Raw genomic sequence first — 19,473 nt, forward strand, 5'->3', positions numbered from 1 at the left:
TTAATACACCTCTTACTAGATTATTCTCAGTTACTCATTTTGATGTGATTTTCCTTTTGTGACTCTGCCGTATATAAAAAAATGAAAATGGTTAAATGTCATTTGGAGGCTAGAAGATTAAATAGTGAGTTGCAGATTTATATACATATGGGAGTTTCCAGCATAGAATTCATGCTTGATACCACTAAATTAGATAAGTTCATCAGGAAATATACAGAAAAGCAAAGGGTTACAGTAGAAATTTGAGGACAACTGAAGAGATTAAAATGAGACGTTATGGAATGGACCCACCCTTTGACCCAGCTATCCCACTCCTCGACCTATACCCAAAGGAATTAAAATCAGCATTACTACAGAGATACAGCCACATCAGTGTTCATAGCTGCTCAATTCACAATAGCCAGACTGTGGAACCAACCTAGATCTCCTTCAATCGATGAATGGATAAAGAAACTGTGGCGTATATACACAATGGAATATTACTCAGCCATAAAGAATGATAAAATTATGGCATTTGCAGGAAAATGGATGAAATTGGAGAATATCATGCTAAGTGAGATAAGCCAATCTTAAAAATCCAAAAGACGAATGATCTCACTGATAAGCGGATGATGACACATAATGAGGGGTGGGAGGGGGGCAAGAATGGAGGAAGGAGGGACTGTATAGAGGGAAAACAGGGGTGGGAGGTGTGGGGGGGGGAGGAAATATAACAGAATGAACCAAACATCATTACCCTATGTAAATGTATGATTATGCAAATTGTATGCTGTTACTCCATGTACAAACAGAAACAACATGTATCCCATTTGTTTACAATAAAAATAAATTTAAAAAAAATAAAATGAGAAGTAGGCAAAGAAAGCAAGAGATCACAAAAGGAAAATCACAAAAGCCAAGGGTCAAAGACTGAGAGAATGAAGATTGAGAAGCACCTTTGAATGTAGCAAGTGAATAATTGGTTATCATCTACACCGACCACTGTGGGTCAGCAAATTAAGATTAGAATCAGTTTAATGTCAATTGTAACATTCTTCAGGGTCTGAATCCTCAGAAGTTAAAGTTAATTATTGAATGCACACTGCTGAGAGCTCTTCACAGCAATCCAGATATACAAGCAGAGAGGTGGTTGTTATCCCTACTTCATTAATGAAAAGGTTGACATTCAGATATGTGTGCAGTTGATTCAGTTATACAATTAAGTAATTGTGAAGCTCTACGTAGGTTGCACTCAGCATTATATAGAAACTGATTTTATGTATGTGCATAGAGAAACATTTAGCAGATGTTATTCTGAGGTAATACTGATTTTTCTTGTCTATATTTTTTTGATCTACATTTTCTAAATTTCTTCAATAATTACAAATAGTATATAATAATAAAAAAAGAAGGTAGAGCAGCAAAAAAAGCCCTACACAAGAATTCTACAAAGAAGATCTGGGTAGCTAAAACAAAAATGATAGCCACAGTTAATCAGACTGTCCATATCACTTAACTAGTACTTACAAATAAACAATTGGTGAGCGGAATTTTCCCCCGTTAATATTTTTCTTTGAAATCATATATGCCACCCTGAAAATCCCGTTTCCTGAAAAATCTCAAAGACTCGAAAACCTTTGCAAAGATGACTTGTGATTATTCTTAAACAGATGTCGAACACTTTCTCAATTCCCGAGAGCAACATTCAGAGATGCCAAATATGCTGCACATAAACTGCCCCCTTCTCATTTCCTTGCTTATCCCTGGTGGGCTTTTGAAGCCCCATTTCCCATGGAATCTTGCTTCAGCCTCAGAATCCATTCAGTGGCATCCACTACTAGAGTCAACATTCTAGCTGAAACCTATTTGCATTCCCACACTTTATCATAACCATAATATCCTCAAATTCATAGTTCTTAGAGTGTAGCGAGTTCATCAAAATGTAGGTTCCCAGTTGCAGACTTAGAGATTCCAATTCTTCAGAACTAGAATTGATGTGGGACTCTGCATTTTAATAATCACCCAGGGTAACTAATGCAAGGAGTCCATATTTTGAGGAACATTATTTGGTTAATAACTCATCTACCATATACATAACATTTACAGTGCACTTACTGTGTACATGGTATTGTAAGAATACTTTGAAACACCTCTCAGGGGTATTGAAAGAAAGACTAGACACTTACAAAAACTAGTAATGAAATGCATTAATATCTTCACTTCAAAGATGTGACTCCTGACAGTCCTCTCAGCTTATCAAGAACATGATTTGCTTTAGACTTGCCCATTCTTATCAGGTCCAGCCAGTCACTAGAGCAAAGCCTTCTATCATAGTTCATTATTATCATGGGTTCACTTTGCTAATTTAGCAAATAGTTTACTAGAGATACATCATATATGTATATCTCTTCTATAGTTTTATGTTCATAGTAGGTCCAAAATATTGATTGAATAAATGAATGACCAGTAAGCATAATAAGAATATCTGTTTTTGAAATCATGTGCACAAGAAATAGTATTGTTGTTTTCCAGCACTCAATTTTATTTTAACTCTGAATCCCCACTGTCCTGCTACATCTAACTAGAACAAAAACTCATCTGGCCTCTTCCTCTACCTGCCTCAGAAATTGTACCAATTTTCTGGGGCTGGGGTTAAGACCAGGACATTGAAGTGCGGATTGTTAGGATTGCCATCTCTCTTCGCTTGGAACATACTGCAGAAACTCACTGGCAATTTTAAGGGTCAGGTGAGGTGTTTGCCAGATATATAAAACAGTTTTTCTTCTCCTGAAATTTGCATGAGGTGAAAAAGTCATTAAACTGTCTAGAGTTTCTATTATGAAACCCAGATATTTGGAAATATATTTCAAAATGCTTCAACCTCTGCAATAAAGATGTATAATTTTATTTAATTTTTTGTAGTGAGAATTAGATCCAGGGGTGCTACATCCCCAGCCCTTTTTTATTTTGAGACAGGGTCTTGCTAAGTTGCTGAATCTAGCCTCCAACTTGCAATCCTCTTGCCTCTGCCGCACAAGTTAAATGCATGCATAACTGCACCTGGTTTCTTTGAGTTTTTTTTTTCTTTTTTTTTCTTTTAGTTTTTAAAAAGAGTATGTTGTGGATTTGCCCTCGTTAGTCTGACTGATAATAGAATATCTTAGACCTGGTGCTTAAAAACCACACATTTATTTCTTGTAGTTCTGGAAGCTAGCAGATCCAGGATTTGGTGAAGACTCTTGCTGGTTTGCAGATGGTTATCTTCTTGTATCCTCCCATGATGGGGAGAAAGAGAGGAGGCAAACTCTCTTGTGTCTTTCTCCTGTCTTTTAAAATTTTTTTTTTATTTTTACAGACTGCATTTTGATTTGTTGTACAAAATGGGGTACAACTTTTCATTTCTATGGTCTCCTGTCTTTTCTAAATCCATGACAAGGGTTCTTCTCTCATAATCTCATCACCTCCCAAAGATGTCATCTCCAAATGCCATCATATTGAGGATTAGGGTTTCAACATATGAATGGGGGTGCAAGAAATCATTCTATTGTTGAAATTAATTCTTTAGAAGTAAAATCTACACATAACTAACAATCTATGTTTCACTTGTCCAAGAACATTTTTTTGCTTGTGGTAGTGGTGTAGTTAGTGTCTAGCTAGAAAAGACTGATCCAGAGAAAATGATTAAACTCCTAATAAAGACTTTTGCTGTGTTCAAAGCCCTCTCCCCGGTTTTCCCCAGAGTGAAAATGTGGGCATACACACACACAAACACACTCGTCATTCGTTCCATTTTTTAGTAGCACGCATCTGAATACATCTAAGGGCTAAGTTCTGAAGAGACTGAATAAAAGTAAAATTTATCTTAATGGCTTTCTACAATAAGAGGTGCTTATTTATACAATGTTAAAAATAATACTTCCTACCCAAATTCGGAATATTAATACTGGAAGTAGGGGGATCAGACCCACAACTAGTAGAAAGTTCCAAGATAATCAGTTTTCACAATGTTGGTTGTATGTATGTCTGTACCAACTGTGAATAAGTTGACCACAAGAACCAGATTTTTTTTATTTCTTGCATGCCCAGATTTTCATAATGCCTAAACAGTGGGTGTTGAGTAAGTAACCCATTCCACCTTCATGAATTACACTTAGCACAAGCAAAACAAAATACAAATTTTATGAAGATGGAGGAGGTAAAGTTAAGGTGCCACTATCCCCCTTACCTCAGATTCCTGTGGCATAAATACCAAGCATCGTACAATTTCATCCATAAGCATTTCAAGCAGCATGTATAGAAGGAATCCTTTTTAAAAAATCATATTCAAAATACTAATATCAGACCTAATATGTTCACAAAACTTCTTTTTATCATTAGTGTTAGAATTTCCCATCTTTCTACTGATTTACTTTGTAACTTATTTTGATCAATATCAAAATAAAGTATCTCCAGTTTTTTTTTTTTTTTTTTTCTTCTTATGTCTCTTAAATCTCTCTTTTCATTAAAATTTTGTTTGGTCTTTACTTTTGCCCAATTTTTTAGGTGAAAAAATTGAAACTGAAAGAAAAACTGCAAAAGGAAGTACAACGAAGACTGCAGATTTATCAATTGTTAAGATTGTTCCATGGAGCAAGTTGGGAAGTTGACTCACAGGTGCAGCGGCGAGTCCAAAAAGTTTATTGGGGAAAAACTGTGTGAGGAAAGAGGAAAAGGCAGGATTGATCAGAGAGGCTATAGCAGATTTCACTAACCCAAGAGGGCGCTCCAGGGCAGATGGTCTGTAAAAAGACTCCCTCTTGGGGCAGAAAGAGCCAATAAGCCTTAATCCTTTTCCCCAGGAAAAGCCTGCCTCTGGCTACCTTCTCCTTGCTCATTTACTCATTAGCCTGCCCCTCAAAATAATGTGACATCAACTGGGAAACTGAAGTAATGCCAAAGAAAGAACAGTGACCAAAGCCACTCTCTTGTCAGATGAGAGTCGCTTTTCCTGGAAGGGGAATCTGGACAGTGCATCTTTGTGTCTTTGTGTCTTCTACCATCCTCTGTTTGGACTGCACGGATTCCCTTCTCCACATAGATTTGGGATGCATCTCTTCCAGGTTCTGTAGCTCCTCTCTTCCTGAAGGGAAACCTTGAAGAACAGGGTGAGTAGGATGATCTTGAGCTCCTATTGCTGCACTGGTGATGGGCATTCATCATCTCCTTTACTATCCTAATTTCCCCTCGTGGATCCTGGAATCTTGTTGAGGTAATTCACCTCCAATCTTCCCTCCTTCATAGAAGATCTGAATATGGAGTAACTAAGGATATTTCTAGACAAAGACAAACTACTAATTGGAAAGAAATGGTTTGATTCAGTGGAAGTCATGAGATAGGGAGAAATCTTACAGTGGATTTTCATGTCATGTGAGAAAGCTCAAAGGGAAGCTCTTAATTACACAAGGGGGTTTAAATTACACAAAAATCACACAAAGAACACTTGTTAAGCTTCTTTACTGCAACATAATAAAGTGTGAGGACTCTCAGTGTCAACATGAAGCCTCTAAATGATGTGACTTTTAGGGGAATGGATAACCTAAGAAAAAGATATTATTAGCAAAGTGTTAGGCACTTTGGGGCATACCAAACCAATTACAATCTAGATGAGGAAGAAAAAGAACAGCACATGTGAAATAATCAGAAAATGACAGCGACAATGAGATCATTGTCACATTGCTGAGCCATGTGTTTCCTCTCCCGCTTTTGAAATCTAAGTGGAGGAACAAGCCTCTGGCTTTGGGAGAACTCACGGAACTTAAGAAATCCAGAAAGGGTTGGTGTGTTGCATGGTGATTTGCTACTAAATTCTAAAGACAAAGTGGTAACTGCATTTTATTTAATGCCTATATATGATCAAAGACCTACCCCTTACCTTATGGGTTCTATTTATTCTTTTGTGGTGACAACTATACAGTTTTGGTTAAAATGACAATAATATCTCCCTTTCCTCCTTACCTTCCCTGTATTTCCCACCTAACTTACATGGTACATTGCTGCCAAATTAATATTTGTGGCAGACATACCCTAAGGTGACACACCCCTGACTCCCAAAAAGTCACATCTTTGTATGACCCTCTCTTCTGGAGTGCAGATAAAGCCTATTGCTTGCTTACCGTAGAATATGACAGAGGTACTGGGCTGCCACTCCCTTACTTAGGTTACTATCTATATGTATGCTTATCTATATTACTATCTATATCTATGTTGGTATGACTCCATCTTTCTTGTGTTCACTGGATTCTGCTTGCTGGCTTTGAAGAAGTAAGCTGCTGTGTTGCAAGAGGGCCTTTGATAAGGTCATGTGTTGAGGAACTGTGGCCTCCAGGACCTGATGGGCACTTCCAGCTGATTGTCAGTAAGAAGCCAGAGCTCTTAGTCACATAGCAACAAGGAAGTGAAGGAGCCAGTATAAGTTTGGAATTAGATTCTTCCCCCGTCGAGTCTCCAGATGAGACTGTGGTGGTAGCCTTGAGAGAGCATGAACTCTTTCCCTTGGAAGTGGAAGCAACAAATCTGTGTGGCTGTAAGTCACTGAGATTGTGGTGGTTTGCTGTAAAGCAATAAACAAAATGAATACAACATTGTTAGGAAAAGCATTGCTCTATTTATTGGTTGAAAATATTCAATTGTTTTTTAGTGTCTTTGGAATAAAGTACAAAAAGCTTATATGGGCATTCAAAGGTTCCTATTGTCGGAATTTGTTGTATTTTATCACTTTTAAAATTATTACTGGATCTGGGCCCAACCTGATAAAGTGCCTACCAACCCAAAAGAGCATTAAGGCAAAGGTTGCCTGTTAGAGGAGCCCCCCATCGGGCAGAAATAGCTAACCCTAATACTACATTTCCCATTGTGTCTACTTCATTCCTTGTACTACCCCCAAGTTTAACTGTTGAGCATATATAGCCATGTTTTACATTTCAATACTGGTGCCAAAGACTTCTTATTTTCCCAAATGATTTTATCTAAATCATTTCCATTTTTCTAGATTTTCATAAAATCTGATTTGATTACACTTCCTTACTCCCACCTCAGAGTAGTTGGTCTTTTCTTCCCTATTCCTTATTTATGTATTTCTCATACTGTAGTGTACTACAGCTTGTACATCTTAGTGGACATTTGTCATTCTTTTTAGTTGCCTAGCATCCAATATGCTCCTTAATATTTAGGATATTCTCTACCTCCTGAGTCTCAGAGAGAAGCAGGGCCTGATTCTGAATATGCCAGGTTTTCGTTTTCTCAGTAAGATTTTTATATAATGCCTCTGGATTGAAAAGAATAAATGATTCATTCAAATAAATACACCAGAATCAGCTTACTGAAGATATAAATCTTATTTTTCAGGAAGGTTATATGTAAAACACTGTATGTGTTTGTGTGTATAATATCTTTGAATCAGAAATGTTTTAGTCATTAACATATGAATATTTATTTCAGCTCTGTAGCTCAGGAGGTTTATATAAATATAGGTGGTGGTGATAAGTTTCATACACTTGGTAGCGAGGGATCAGTGATTAAAACTTTCATTAATCTTCCTATTATTCTTTGCATTCCTAAAAAAGTATTTGAAACAATAAATTTTAAATGAATATTTGTTGAATAAAAGTCTCTGTCTAGGAAAGATGTCTTACAGCTTTCCTTAACAAACAAAACAAGTTTTAATGTAGTCTAAATTACCATGTGGTTATCACTCTGTGCTTCCTATATTTCCAAAAAGTTCTTAAAAATTGTGAAGAGAATTATGAACTTAATGATATAAATGTACTCATCATAACAACAGAGGAAGTACGTGTACTGAAGCCACCTGGCTTAGGAATTAACTCATTTATTTAACATCATTTTTCTCCTCCACTCATGTGGTTATAAAGCATTTATTCAAAAGCAGAAGAAAATCTTAGGATCCCGATTTGCAGTACAAGACAACTTCAGAAATATTGATTTTCAAGTACTCTATTAACTTCCCTGGTTAACAGTATGGTTTAGTTTTTCTCATTATGGTATCAGCAGATCTGGTCTCTAGAAATAAAGAGAAGCAGCATGTAAGAAAAAAGATACCTAAGACCTAAAGTACAGTGCAGTAGTTGGATGCTAAATGGTCTGGTGAAGGAACAAAGAGTATGACACCCAGGACACTGACGGGGCTCTAATATGTTTTTGGGGAGAAGCTGTCTACCTGGGGAAAGGGGAGGGAAGATTTGCCATTGGCTGAAATAACAAACAATAACAGTGAACTCCCCCCCACCCCCCACCCCAGCAATGGGGATTGAACCCAGGGCACCCTACCACTAAGCTATATCCCCAGTCCTTTTTATTTTTTATTTTGAGACAGGTTCTTAATAAGTTACCCATGCTGGTCTGGAACTTGACAGAAAGCCTTTTGACCAAATCAACAGTCACCACCCATGTGGCAAATTACCAAGGCAACTATCCTGTGTGATTGTTCCCTGCTCTGGTGCCCTCGCTTCATTCTCCAGGCCCTGTATCCAGTAGGATTTTGTGAGTTAAAGTGAGATCCCAGGACTGACAGCCATGGATAGCACCTGGGAGCTTGTTAGAAGTGCAGAATCTCAGAACCCACCGCAGACCTACTTACCATAACAAGATCCCAAGGTGATTCATATGCACAGAATCTTTTGAGGACTGCAACAGGATTCTTACTTATCCCATAAATCCACTAGTAAACCTATAAAGACAACAAAACAAACGACAACATCAAAAACCATAGAATGAATATCTTTTGTATTTCTTTCTCTTATTTTAAACAGAATTGATCATTGATCACCAGCATGGCACTAGTTTGCAGCTTGGCTGTCATTCATTCATTCAGTCATTGGAAGAAGACAGACAAGCCATTAACCTATATTGAACTCCTTTAATTTCCTAGAGATTCACGAGGTTATTATCCCTGTTTTGTAAATGGGAGAAATGGAAGGAGAATGCAGGGAAGTAACACGCTCAAGATGACACTAACAGTGTGCAGTGGAGGAAGTGAGATCCAAACACACGCCGGACTGCAGACCTCACGCTCCATTAGGCTTCGCAGTTCACACGGAAAACATATTCATTCCCTATTCTCTAAAAGAGTTGTTGCACAAGGTCGGACTTCCTCGAGTTGCGAAGGAGAGTTCCTTCTCTGACTGGCCCTCTGCGTCGCGGGAAAGGGCCAAGTTCTGAAGCGAGAAGGAAAGAGTAACATTTTCCAGTTCCCTGAACTGAGTCGTAGGGGAGCAAGCATAAACCTTGAACGTCCTGGCCCTAGGAAAGACCTAGAGTTGCCACTCATCCTCCTCTCCAGCTCGGTCCTCCCAACGGGCAGTGGGAGGCGAGAGGACGGCCTAGACCGGCCTTCCCACAACCATCATGGCGGCCGTGCGCTCCCTGCTCACCGCTGACCCCTGCGCCGCCTTCCGGTCTCCACGGTAACAGGCCGGCTCCTACGCGCTTGCTTAGGCACGGCGTGTTGGGAAATGGGCGAGCACTTCCCTCCCCCTCATTTTTGCGACAGTTGCAGCGAAAGTCGCGGCAGTTGAGGCTGGTGTCAGCTGATTTACTGCGGCGGCGGAGCGGCGGCGGCGGCGGCAGCAGCGGCACCTTGCAACCTCAGTGGGGAGAGGGCGACCGGCCGGTGCTTGCACTCCCCAAGGTTTTCCCACCCGGATTTTCGCACCCCACCTTCACTTTAGATACGCCCTCGCCGTGTCCTTCCTTGCTGAGGCGCCCACGGCTGGTCTGACAGACCACATCGCGGCAAGTGATGAAGCTGTGACAGGTAGGAGGGCTTTGGAGCCTCTCCCCGGGAAACCCCCGCACGCGCTGTACCCGCGCAGTCGAGGGTCAAGGGTCAACGCTCGTCCCAACCCCGGCAGCGCCAGCTCTCACATCCCTGCTGCTGTAAGCTCTGGTGCTTCGCCTGCAGGTTCAGGCCCACCGACAGGAACCTTTATCAGGAGCGTGGGGGTCCTGACAACTGACAAGGGTCTTTGGGGGACCCTTGCCTGGTGAGTGGCATGTGCTGCTTGTGACAGTGGCTTTGGTCTTGATGTGCAACTACCTAGCCTCCAGGGACATTCTACACGGGGTGAGGTGATAGTGATGATCGTGGATGCATATTTGACAATGCTCTCAGGTAATGTGCTCGCTTCTGGGGCCCTTGCCTAGGGTACTGAAACGTCTCTTAGACTTTCGCCTTTTAGATGTCACTTGCGTGTTCTTATTCCTTTGCCCTAGAAGCTGGTCTGAGAGGATACCTGCTACTTCACTTCCTAATGGGTCCCAGCGTTTTGAAGTTATGTTTGGAGTCTCCACCACCCTTCTTTGATTTAAAGATTATATGTTTTGTGTTGTACATTAACATATGCTTGACCCACTTGCTATGTCTCTGTGCCAGGTTCAGTGCAGAATTTGCCGGGTCTTATATTGTGAAACTATGGCATCTTCAGTTGCATACCATAGGCTGCATTGGTATCTTGATGTTGCTGAGTTCAGGGTTTAGTCAGGCACAGATATAGATTCTTTCCCCTTAACATTTGCCATGAGATCAAAAAGACAAACTAGCCTTTCCCGATATTTGTTTCTTAGGATATTGTGGACAAGATGGCAAGACTCTCCTCTTGTATGAGAGAAATGAACTATTTTTGACATTTCGTTACATAAAAAGTGTAGTTCGGATCTTCTTTATAAGAAAATTTGTGATAGTGTGGAGGTGGATATCAGTTCAAAAATGAAAATAATCTGTCGAAAATGTCTTCATTATTTTGAAGAACGAAAGATGGTCTTTACTTCATCCAAAATAGCAGACCTTAGTTACTTTAAGTTGGGAAAAGGGATCAGTATAAACAGATAATAAACACCTCATTGTTAATGCCAATTAGAGATTATGGTAGAGAAATTAATTCATTTGAATGCCTATCTTTTTTTTTTAAATTCTCCAGAGTTTTACCTACCAGTAAGACTAAGGTATACAATTAATTTTTTTCTTATTGCCACCTGTAGCTAAATTTTGAAAGCTTTCAGTGACTGGATGAATCAAAGAGACTGGTTTTTACCTTGAGTGTCACTGCAGGAACTGGAATTTGGAGGTAGTGAGTCTTGGATCTAACAATTTTCTTTTATCTTGGATGTTTTGTTTTGAAATTCAAGGAAATGGGGTGGTTTCTCCATATAATAAGTTTAGCAGTGAAAACTTTTAAAATAATGGTCTGTTTTTGCATGTATGTCTTGAGAAGAGTAGGATGACAATTAGTTCTAGTGATGTGCTGTATGTTAGAAGAGAGTCCTTGAAGACTGTTTTGAACCTCAGTTGCAAGGGATTGAGTTAATCTTACTCAATCCAGTCATCATCATTGGGCTGTTTAAGTCCTTTCCTTTTTGTTTTTCTTAATTCAGTGCCTTTTAGTTCCAAATCTCACTACAGTCTCTTGCTCATCCACCATTGGCAACCTAAGGTGTGTGATGTGCATCCTTCTGTTTGTGTTATTAAACGTGTGTGGCTTTCGGTACCCACATTTTAAATTTATACACATGATGTCCTGCTATATGGCATATTAATTTCTTTATTTTCCTACTGTGTTTTGAAGACCTGTTTGTATCGTTGTCCATTGCTTCTCTGCTGCACAGAATTTCAGATTGTACCTCTATTTCTGTTCATTTGCCTATTTGTGGATGCCCATATTGTCTTCATTTCCTAGCACTGTGATAAATACAAAACTGTAACAAAGACAATACTGTAATAAATATACCACTTAGATTTCTGTAATAATTTCTTTGAGACATATATCTAGGAATGTGATTCTTTATCATACAATATTCATGTATTTAACTGAAGCTCTGCCAGATTATGTTCCAGAACAAACTTCAGTTTCTGTACTCCTAGGTAGTTCATGTGGATTTCTATATCTTTATATCCCCTCCAGTGTTTGAAGTTATGCAGTGCCTTAATTTTTCTAGACTAATAGATACAAAGCAAAATGTGATTTTTAAATTACATTTTACTATTAATAAATTTGAGCATTTCTTCATGTGCATTTTACCTTTTTTCTTTTGTAATACTGCCTTTTCTTTTACCCATTTTTATTTTAACATTTCATTCTGAGTTAGTCCATTTTCTGTTGCTAATAGCACAGATTGGGTGAGTTGTAACATGAAATGCTTTATTTTGGCTCACAGTTCTAGAGGTGCAATTTGAGGGGATGCACCTAGTGATAACCACCACCTTTTGTTTTTTCCGTTTTCTTTTCAGTACTGAGGATTGAACCCATGGGCACTCTACCACTGAGCTACATCCCAGCCCTTTCTATTCTTTCACTTGAGGCAGGATATTGCTAAGTTCCTGAGGTGATCTTGGGCTTGTGATCCTCCTGCCACAGCCTCCTGAGTTGCTGGGATTATAGGTGTGTGCCACCATCGTAGGCATGGTGATAACCTTCTCTCTGGCTGTGTCATGAGGCAGTGCAAGGCGTCAAATGACCAGAGACAGGAAGTGCGCACATGTATTATGTGTATCTTGGGGCTTCTCTCCCTCTTCTCGTAAGGACCTCTGATACTCAGTCCTGGGGGCTGCATTCTGCTATTACTTACTCCTCATCACCTGAAGGTCTCACCTCTAACGTCATTGTCCAATAAATTTCTGCTCCCTCAATATGTCACAATGGGGATTAAATTTCAACACAGGAACCCTTGGGGAACACACTCAAACCTTATCCAAACCATAGCATAGACCTGTACTGATTTGCAGGAGTCCTGGTATTTCCTAGATGCTAATCCTTTAAATATTACAAGTATATTTGTTGCCAGTGAGTCATTTGTTGATAAAGTTTTTTAAAACTTATCCTTCATTGAACAGACATATTTGCTTTTGCTAAAAAAAAAAAAAAATCCCCCCCAATATGGTTTGTATTTTAGAGGTTTTGTTTCAGAAGTTTCCCCTCAGTTCTGTTACAGAGTTAGTCTCCCATGTTATATATCACTAACTTCATAGTTTTCTTTTAAACTTATGGGTTTCTAATACATCCAGAGTCTGCCTTTCCACGTGTCACAAGTTTGTGATTCAGTTTCTTTTCCATAGAAAGTTCCAGTTTCCTAGTGGGCTTCTCCTTTTCCCGTAGGTAGTGATACCACACTCACTTCATGCTGAATTCTCATGTGTACTCTGAACACTGGATCCTGTTCCTTCGGTTTGTCTGCTCTTGCTCAGATATCACACTGTGGCTTTATAGTATGTTTTTCCTCTACATTAATAATTCTTTCCATTTTATTTTAGCTTTATTTTGATATAGAGTCACAGGAAGTTTCAAAAATAGTAGATAGGTCTTGCTTTCCCCAGTGGTTACATTTTATATAGCTTCTTCCAACTTTCCTCACTGGTTACATTTTATATAACTTTAGGTACAATATCAAAAGGAGAAATTCATGGTTGGTCAAGGCCTATTTATAGTTCTGTGCCCTTTTACCTGTGTAGGTTTTGTTTCTACTGCCACAATCAAGATAGTGAATTATTCCATTGCCACAAAGATTCCCTTTGTGTTACCCCTTTCTTGTCACATCCATCTCCTTTCTGTCTGTCATCTTTAACTGCTAGTAAACACTAATCAGTGTTCTGTCTTTATAATTTTGTTATTACAGGACTGATACATAAATGGAATCATATCGCGTGTAATCTTTTCTGATTTTCTTCCAAATTGTTTAATGAGACAATTCTTGAGATGCATCCAAAATGTTGCATGTATACATAGTTCTTTCTTTTTAAAATTGTTGAATAGTATTCCACAGTGTGTATGCACCACAGTTGTTGAAACATTCACCTGAAAATCTGTGCTGTTTCCCATTTGTGGCTATTACAAATAGAATTGCTATGAACATTTTTGTACAATTTTTTTTGTAGGGATATAACTTATCTTTTTTTCTGGGATAAATGCCCAGGAATGTGATTACTAGATGGTATGGTAATGATACATTTAGTTTTTGAAGAAACTGTTAAAATGTTTTCCAGTCAGGCTGTACTATTTACTTTTTTTTTAACAGAAATACATGAAAGATTCAGTTTCTTCACATCCTTACCAGCATTTAGTATTGTCACTATTTCTTTTTTCTTTCTTTTAAAATTTTTTTAAATTTTAGCCTTTCTATTAGATGCAGTGATGGTCCTGATGTACTGTGGTCCTAACTAATAGAGTGTATATCTTGAAGTAATTTTAAACGTTGTAAAGTTAGGCCTGGAGCTATGAAGTGCGTTTATTTCTGATTTATCTATTACATCTCCCATGTCTCCTCTCTTTGTGCTGGGGATCAAACCCAGGCCCTTGAGCATGCTAGGTAAGTGCTCTATCACTGAGCTGAGGCATCCTGAACTCTATCCATTACATCTCAATTTAATGTTGTTTTTTGGAACAGATAAACCCAGTGGTTAGAGTATGAGCTAGTGAAGTTTGTAGATTTTGTTCCCATTTGTCCATTTAATTATAGTACTTTATAAAGAATTAGCACTCTTACATATGTGCATACCAACTATCCTGGGCTGAATCAAGTAAGAGGAAGGATGACCTAGTGAAATTCTGTCATGTAAAAGAATAGTACTTGTGTTTCCACTTATATATCTATAATATAATGTTAACTTAGAATTTGAATTCCATATAGATGGTTTATTTTTCTTGACCTATACCTGGATGCTAAAGCTAGTTGACTATGAAAAATAATTTGTTGAAAGGAAAAAAAAACCTACATCATGATTACATTCAGTAAATCCTAAGGATCCAAGTGGAGTTTTTATTTCCTTCAATTAAAGAATATATATATATACCTATATTATGTTCATATTAACTCTTTAAAGTATGATTAGGTTTCTTTTTAAAAATGGGTTAGTGATGTTTAATGAAATTGCAGGGTTTTTTGACTGATGGTTTCTTTAGTTAATTGGAGCCATAAAGTGATGGAACAATAAAATTTTAGGGCATTGGTCAGTTCAGGGCAGAAAAACTTCTGAAATGCGAGGGGTTATTCTGTGGTGGTTTTGGAATAGAAAATTTCCAAAATTTCTAAAATATATGGCTTTTTAAACCAGTCTCTCCATTCAGACTAGCAGTAATAATTTATGGCTCTTCACTCTCACTGAAGATATTTTATTTGTATTTTATGCATGCATATTTCTCTCTGAATGTTGATAGTTATTATATGTCAGTGATAATGATAGAATGAGCCAGTTACCTTCTGTTCTTGTATTCAAGTTTATTTGGCTACCTTCCTTAAGGGATTTAACTATTTCAAAAAGAAACAAACCACCATTTGTGGGACTGAAAAGTTCATGTTAATGAATTATTACTCTATTTACTTTAAGAAACAGTTTTGAAATTCATTAACTGGTCTTAATTATGTCTGCTTATTTACTTCATAGGTCCTAAGATCTGTTTTATTGGTTATATGTCACATACAGAATAGAAAAGGCAAGGAAAATAGACAAAACTTGTAGCGGGGTGGTGGTGGGGGGAAAGCCAAGTAGTATGGTAATGGGAATTTGATTAAGGAGACTTATAATGATTGATGATATTTATATGGAGAAATTATTTGATGGGACAGTTCTATAAAATAAAGATATACTTTGCATTTAAAATCCAGATAGGCTTTATTTATTTGTTTTGGTGGTACTGGGGATCAAACTGAGGGATGTTTTACCACTGAGTAACATCCAGCCCTTTTTATTTTTTGTTTTGAGATAGGGTCTCACTAAGTTGCCAGGTTGGGCTTGAACTTCCAATCCTCTTGCCTCAGTTTCCTGGGTAGCTGGGATTACAAACATTACATGCTTGGATACAACTCTTTTTAAAACAAGGCAAATGTATTTCATTAATTGGTTCATTTCTTCAACAATATTTGAATTTTTCTGATGTGGCAGGAGTTTTAGGCACTGGTAATGCAGTAGAGCACAAAACAATGCAAATTTTCACCTTCGTGATGCTTGTGTTATAGCAGGAGAGACAGATGATAAATAAATAAAACGTGGTGTGTTAAATGATTGAAAGACTTGTTTGGATGGTGAATTTGGTGATGATGGTCAGGGAAAGTTTCACCAAAAAAGGTGATGTTATAGCAGAGATCTGAAGTGGGTGGATGAGCTGCCATGAAGAAATCTAGTGCCCTGAAGTGAGATGCTGCTTGCTATCTCTGAGGAACACCAAGGAATCAGAGCGTATGGAAAATGGTAATCCAGGGGGAGGACAGCCACCTCACTCATGAAGCATAGGCGATTATATAGTTTGAGATGAGAAGCTAAGAAAGAATTTGAGATGTGATCACAATGTAGTTTTTTTTACATTAGCATCATTTCATATGTGTTGAGACTGCAAGGGGCAAGGATGGGAGGTGCTGGTGATTCCAGATGGAGTCGGTGTAGTGAGGGTGTTGAGGAGGCTTTGGGTTTTGAATATGCTTTGAGGTATGCCAGGAGCGCTTGTTGAAGGATTGGGATGCGGAATGAGTGTGTGAGAGAGGAATTAAAGATGATTGTAGGATTTGGGCCTTAGAGTTATAAAAACGGGAGTTGCCATTAACTGAGGTGGGGAAGACTGGAAGGGAAAACTCTTTGGGCAAAAAGACAGGGGCTCACTTTTGGATATGTCCAAAAACATGTTAGGATATGTTGCCTGGATGCTGGGTATGTGAGTTTGGAGTTCAGAAGAGAGCTCTAAGGTAGAAGTTGGGAAATTGTCAATGTGTAAATGGTATTTAAAGCGGAAAGACTTCAGATCGTTGAGGGAAGGAATGTTGCTAGAGGAAAGAAGTGCAAGGACTAACTAAGCTCTGGATATGTTAACATTTAAAGGTTAAAAAAAAGAGGAAGAAGAAAAACTGAAGTCAGAGAAGTAGAAGTCAGGAAAGTATGAAGACGTGGAGGCCAAGTAAAGAAGTATTTTAAGGAGGGAGTATGAAGTTTGTTAAATGCTGCTGGTAATCAAAGAAGATGAAGATTAGGAACTGACACTTGATTTAGCAATGGGGAGGTTATTGGTGACCTTTCAAGAACAGTTTGTGAGACAGGAAGAGCTCTTTTCTATAGAATATAGTGACAGAGGTGATGCTATAAATAAGAACACTCTAACTTAGGCTATATATTTCTCTAGAATGTACAGCCAATAAATGGGAGAGCTGGGTCCTTGCTTAGTGTGACTCTCAAACCTTCACACTTTATCCAGTATATTTTACTGTTCCCCTGATATAATGTGACAGTTCAACTTCTAGTTTGGGAAAGCATATTTGTTTCTTCTTCTTTTAGGTAGTTTAATCCAGTTTATACACAGTGAGACATTTCAGTTTCCAGTCAAGATTTTTTCGTGAGGGGAAAAGAAGAGCAATGTTTGGAGGTGCAGGTGAAATGAGAGATGGGTGGCAGGAGAAAGTCGCAGTTGATTCTGTCCTTGAAAGAGGTCTTGGTCGGCATAGTTTGCTTTTAGCTTAATCAATAGCTGTTGAAATCCATGTGAATTGGTAATGGTGAGAGCTTAAGTGGAAGAGCTCAGACATCCTAATGGCAGCTGCAGAAGTTTAAAACATGATTTAGATGCCTCAAAATCTATGAATCACTTTTAAAATTGTGATTTATTTTTGACCAGATAGCTCTGCAGTTCTTTAAATCCTGTAACTCATGTGCTCAGGGCTGTTTTCGCAATAAGAAATGAGTGTAGTCTCCTGTTACCATCTGCTCATTCCACATGTTTTTTTGAAACTAAATACTGGAACTTCCTTTAAAGCAGTCCTAAAGTGTCAGGTTCATTGAGAATGTATTACTTGCTACCCAAATAAGAAAGTATAATCTTTTTAGCTGCTTAAGTGTTCAGAAGGTTGTGTCCCTTACAACTCTTTAATGCCAGAAACCCTTCTTTCTTCAAGGAAGCATCTGAATACTGTGATTTCTTCACTGTGTGTTATGGCTTAGATGTGAGGTGTCCCCGCAGAGCGCCTGTGTTAATGCAGGAATATTCAGAGGGGGATGATTGGATCATGAGAGCTGGAACTTAATCAGTCCATCCTAGTTTGAATGACTGACTGGGTGGTAAGTAGGCAGGTGGAGGTAGGTCACTGGGGACCTGTCCCAGAAGGGTGCATCTTCCCTGAGGCCCTTGCCCCTTCTCTGCTTCCAGGCTACCATGAGGTGAGCCATGCTCCTCCACCATGGTGTTCTGCCTCATCTTGAACCCAGAGCAATGGAGTTGGCCGATCATGGATTGAACCTCTGAATCTGTCAGCCAGAATAAACTGTTATCTTCTAAGTTGTCCTGGTATTTTGTTCATAGCAACAAAAAGCTGACTGAGACAGCATATCTTATGGTCTGGCTATTTTATTGCACTATAATAAACAAAGTCTTCATTATGTTTCAGTCCCCCGCCCAAATCTTTAATAAATATCTGCCAAACGTAGAGCAAAACAAAAATTAGTGATCTTAATGACCACTTACTTCATCACATCATACTGTGATCCTGACTTGAACATATCCTTTTGACAAATGATGCTGAAATGCTCTCTGACCATTTGAATGAACCTTTCCAAACTTTTCTTCCTTCACTGCTGCTGTGACAAGAACATTTAGCTGTTTAGTGTTTAGTCCCTGCTTCTCATATTCCCTGTTGGTGGGAGGATAATTGAGGCCTACTCTTGGGAGAGGATTTGAGTTTGTTTTTGTTCACAAGTCACAGGGGCCTGCCTGGTACAGAGGAAGTACACAGACTGGGAAAATATGGATACTCCTATGAAAAGGCCATGAACCTAGGATAAAAATACATCTTACTTTGCATTTGAGAATTTGAATAGCAATAGGTAAAATTAACAATGATCTGATATTTGATTTTTTATATATAATCTTAAGTATTTTATAGTTTTTAGAAATCACATGGGATACCAGTATCACGTGAAATATTGTGTAACAGAATGGTCTTATCAGAATATTACTTTATAGGTTATATATAGTTTTAACGAGAAAAACACACATAGTTTGGGTTCACTAGTGAGTAGACTCTGAGATGGAGATTAGTACTTGGTTTATTAGGGAGTACTCTTGGAATCAACATTCAGAGAAAGGAAGCAGGTCTGGCCCAGAGTGAAAGTTGTGTTTTGATGAGTTTCAAAGGAATCTCAGTTGATCCGGGGGCAATTCTGAACATAGAATGAGCTTCAGAGATATCCTGAATTGGTGAGGGGGCTGGGCGTTTGTATTTCTGCATTAGTCCTTGGATGTGGGATGTGTTACGAGGAAGGGACAAGAGCTTGGGCAAGTCTCTGTTTGGCTGAGGTGATCATTAGTGGGTGCTGACAACTCATACCTATGGACAGGAGCCCTCTTACTAGGTGGGTGGTAAGTTCTTCATTTCTAAAAGAAGATGTGTTTCATCTTCCTCCCCTCCAACAGTTCTTGCCCCACATTCTCTTCCCTCTCTCAAGTGCTATTAATTCTAGCCATCATGTTTCTTTATCTG

At 38.6% G+C, this 19,473-nt stretch overlaps 1 protein-coding gene and 1 long non-coding RNA gene across 7 annotated transcripts in view; one reads left to right on the top strand and one right to left on the bottom strand.

Annotated features, from left to right (window-relative positions):
* Window positions 1-3,102: 3,102 nt before the first annotated feature.
* LOC306642959 lies at window positions 3,103-9,394 on the bottom strand. Of its 2 annotated transcripts, none has more exons than XR_013758737.1 (3): window positions 8,990-9,394; window positions 8,612-8,701; window positions 3,103-6,568 (listed from the first exon to the last, which is right to left on the bottom strand). It is a non-coding gene; the product is annotated as an uncharacterized lncRNA (long non-coding RNA). The 2 variants fall into 2 exon arrangements; XR_013758738.1 differs by lacking the exon at window positions 3,103-6,568 and adding an exon at window positions 6,588-8,027 and having other exon boundaries at window positions 8,608-8,701.
* Window positions 9,395-9,597: 203 nt separating this feature from the next.
* The window catches only part of WDR7 (WD repeat domain 7), a 360,567-nt gene continuing 350,691 nt past the window's right edge, over window positions 9,598-19,473 (top strand). For 4 of the 5 annotated variants that reach the window (XM_079108807.1, XM_079108809.1, XM_079108808.1 and 1 more), the window contains exon 1: window positions 9,598-9,787. The gene's annotated coding sequence lies outside the window, so the exon portion shown is untranslated. The remainder of the gene's footprint in view (window positions 9,788-19,473) is intronic. The other variant, XM_079108810.1, reaches the window with a different exon arrangement.

The sequence above is a fragment of the Sciurus vulgaris genome (assembly GCF_902686455.1).
Source record: "Sciurus vulgaris genome assembly, chromosome: 13".
Classification (NCBI taxonomy): Eukaryota; Metazoa; Chordata; class Mammalia; order Rodentia; family Sciuridae; genus Sciurus; species Sciurus vulgaris.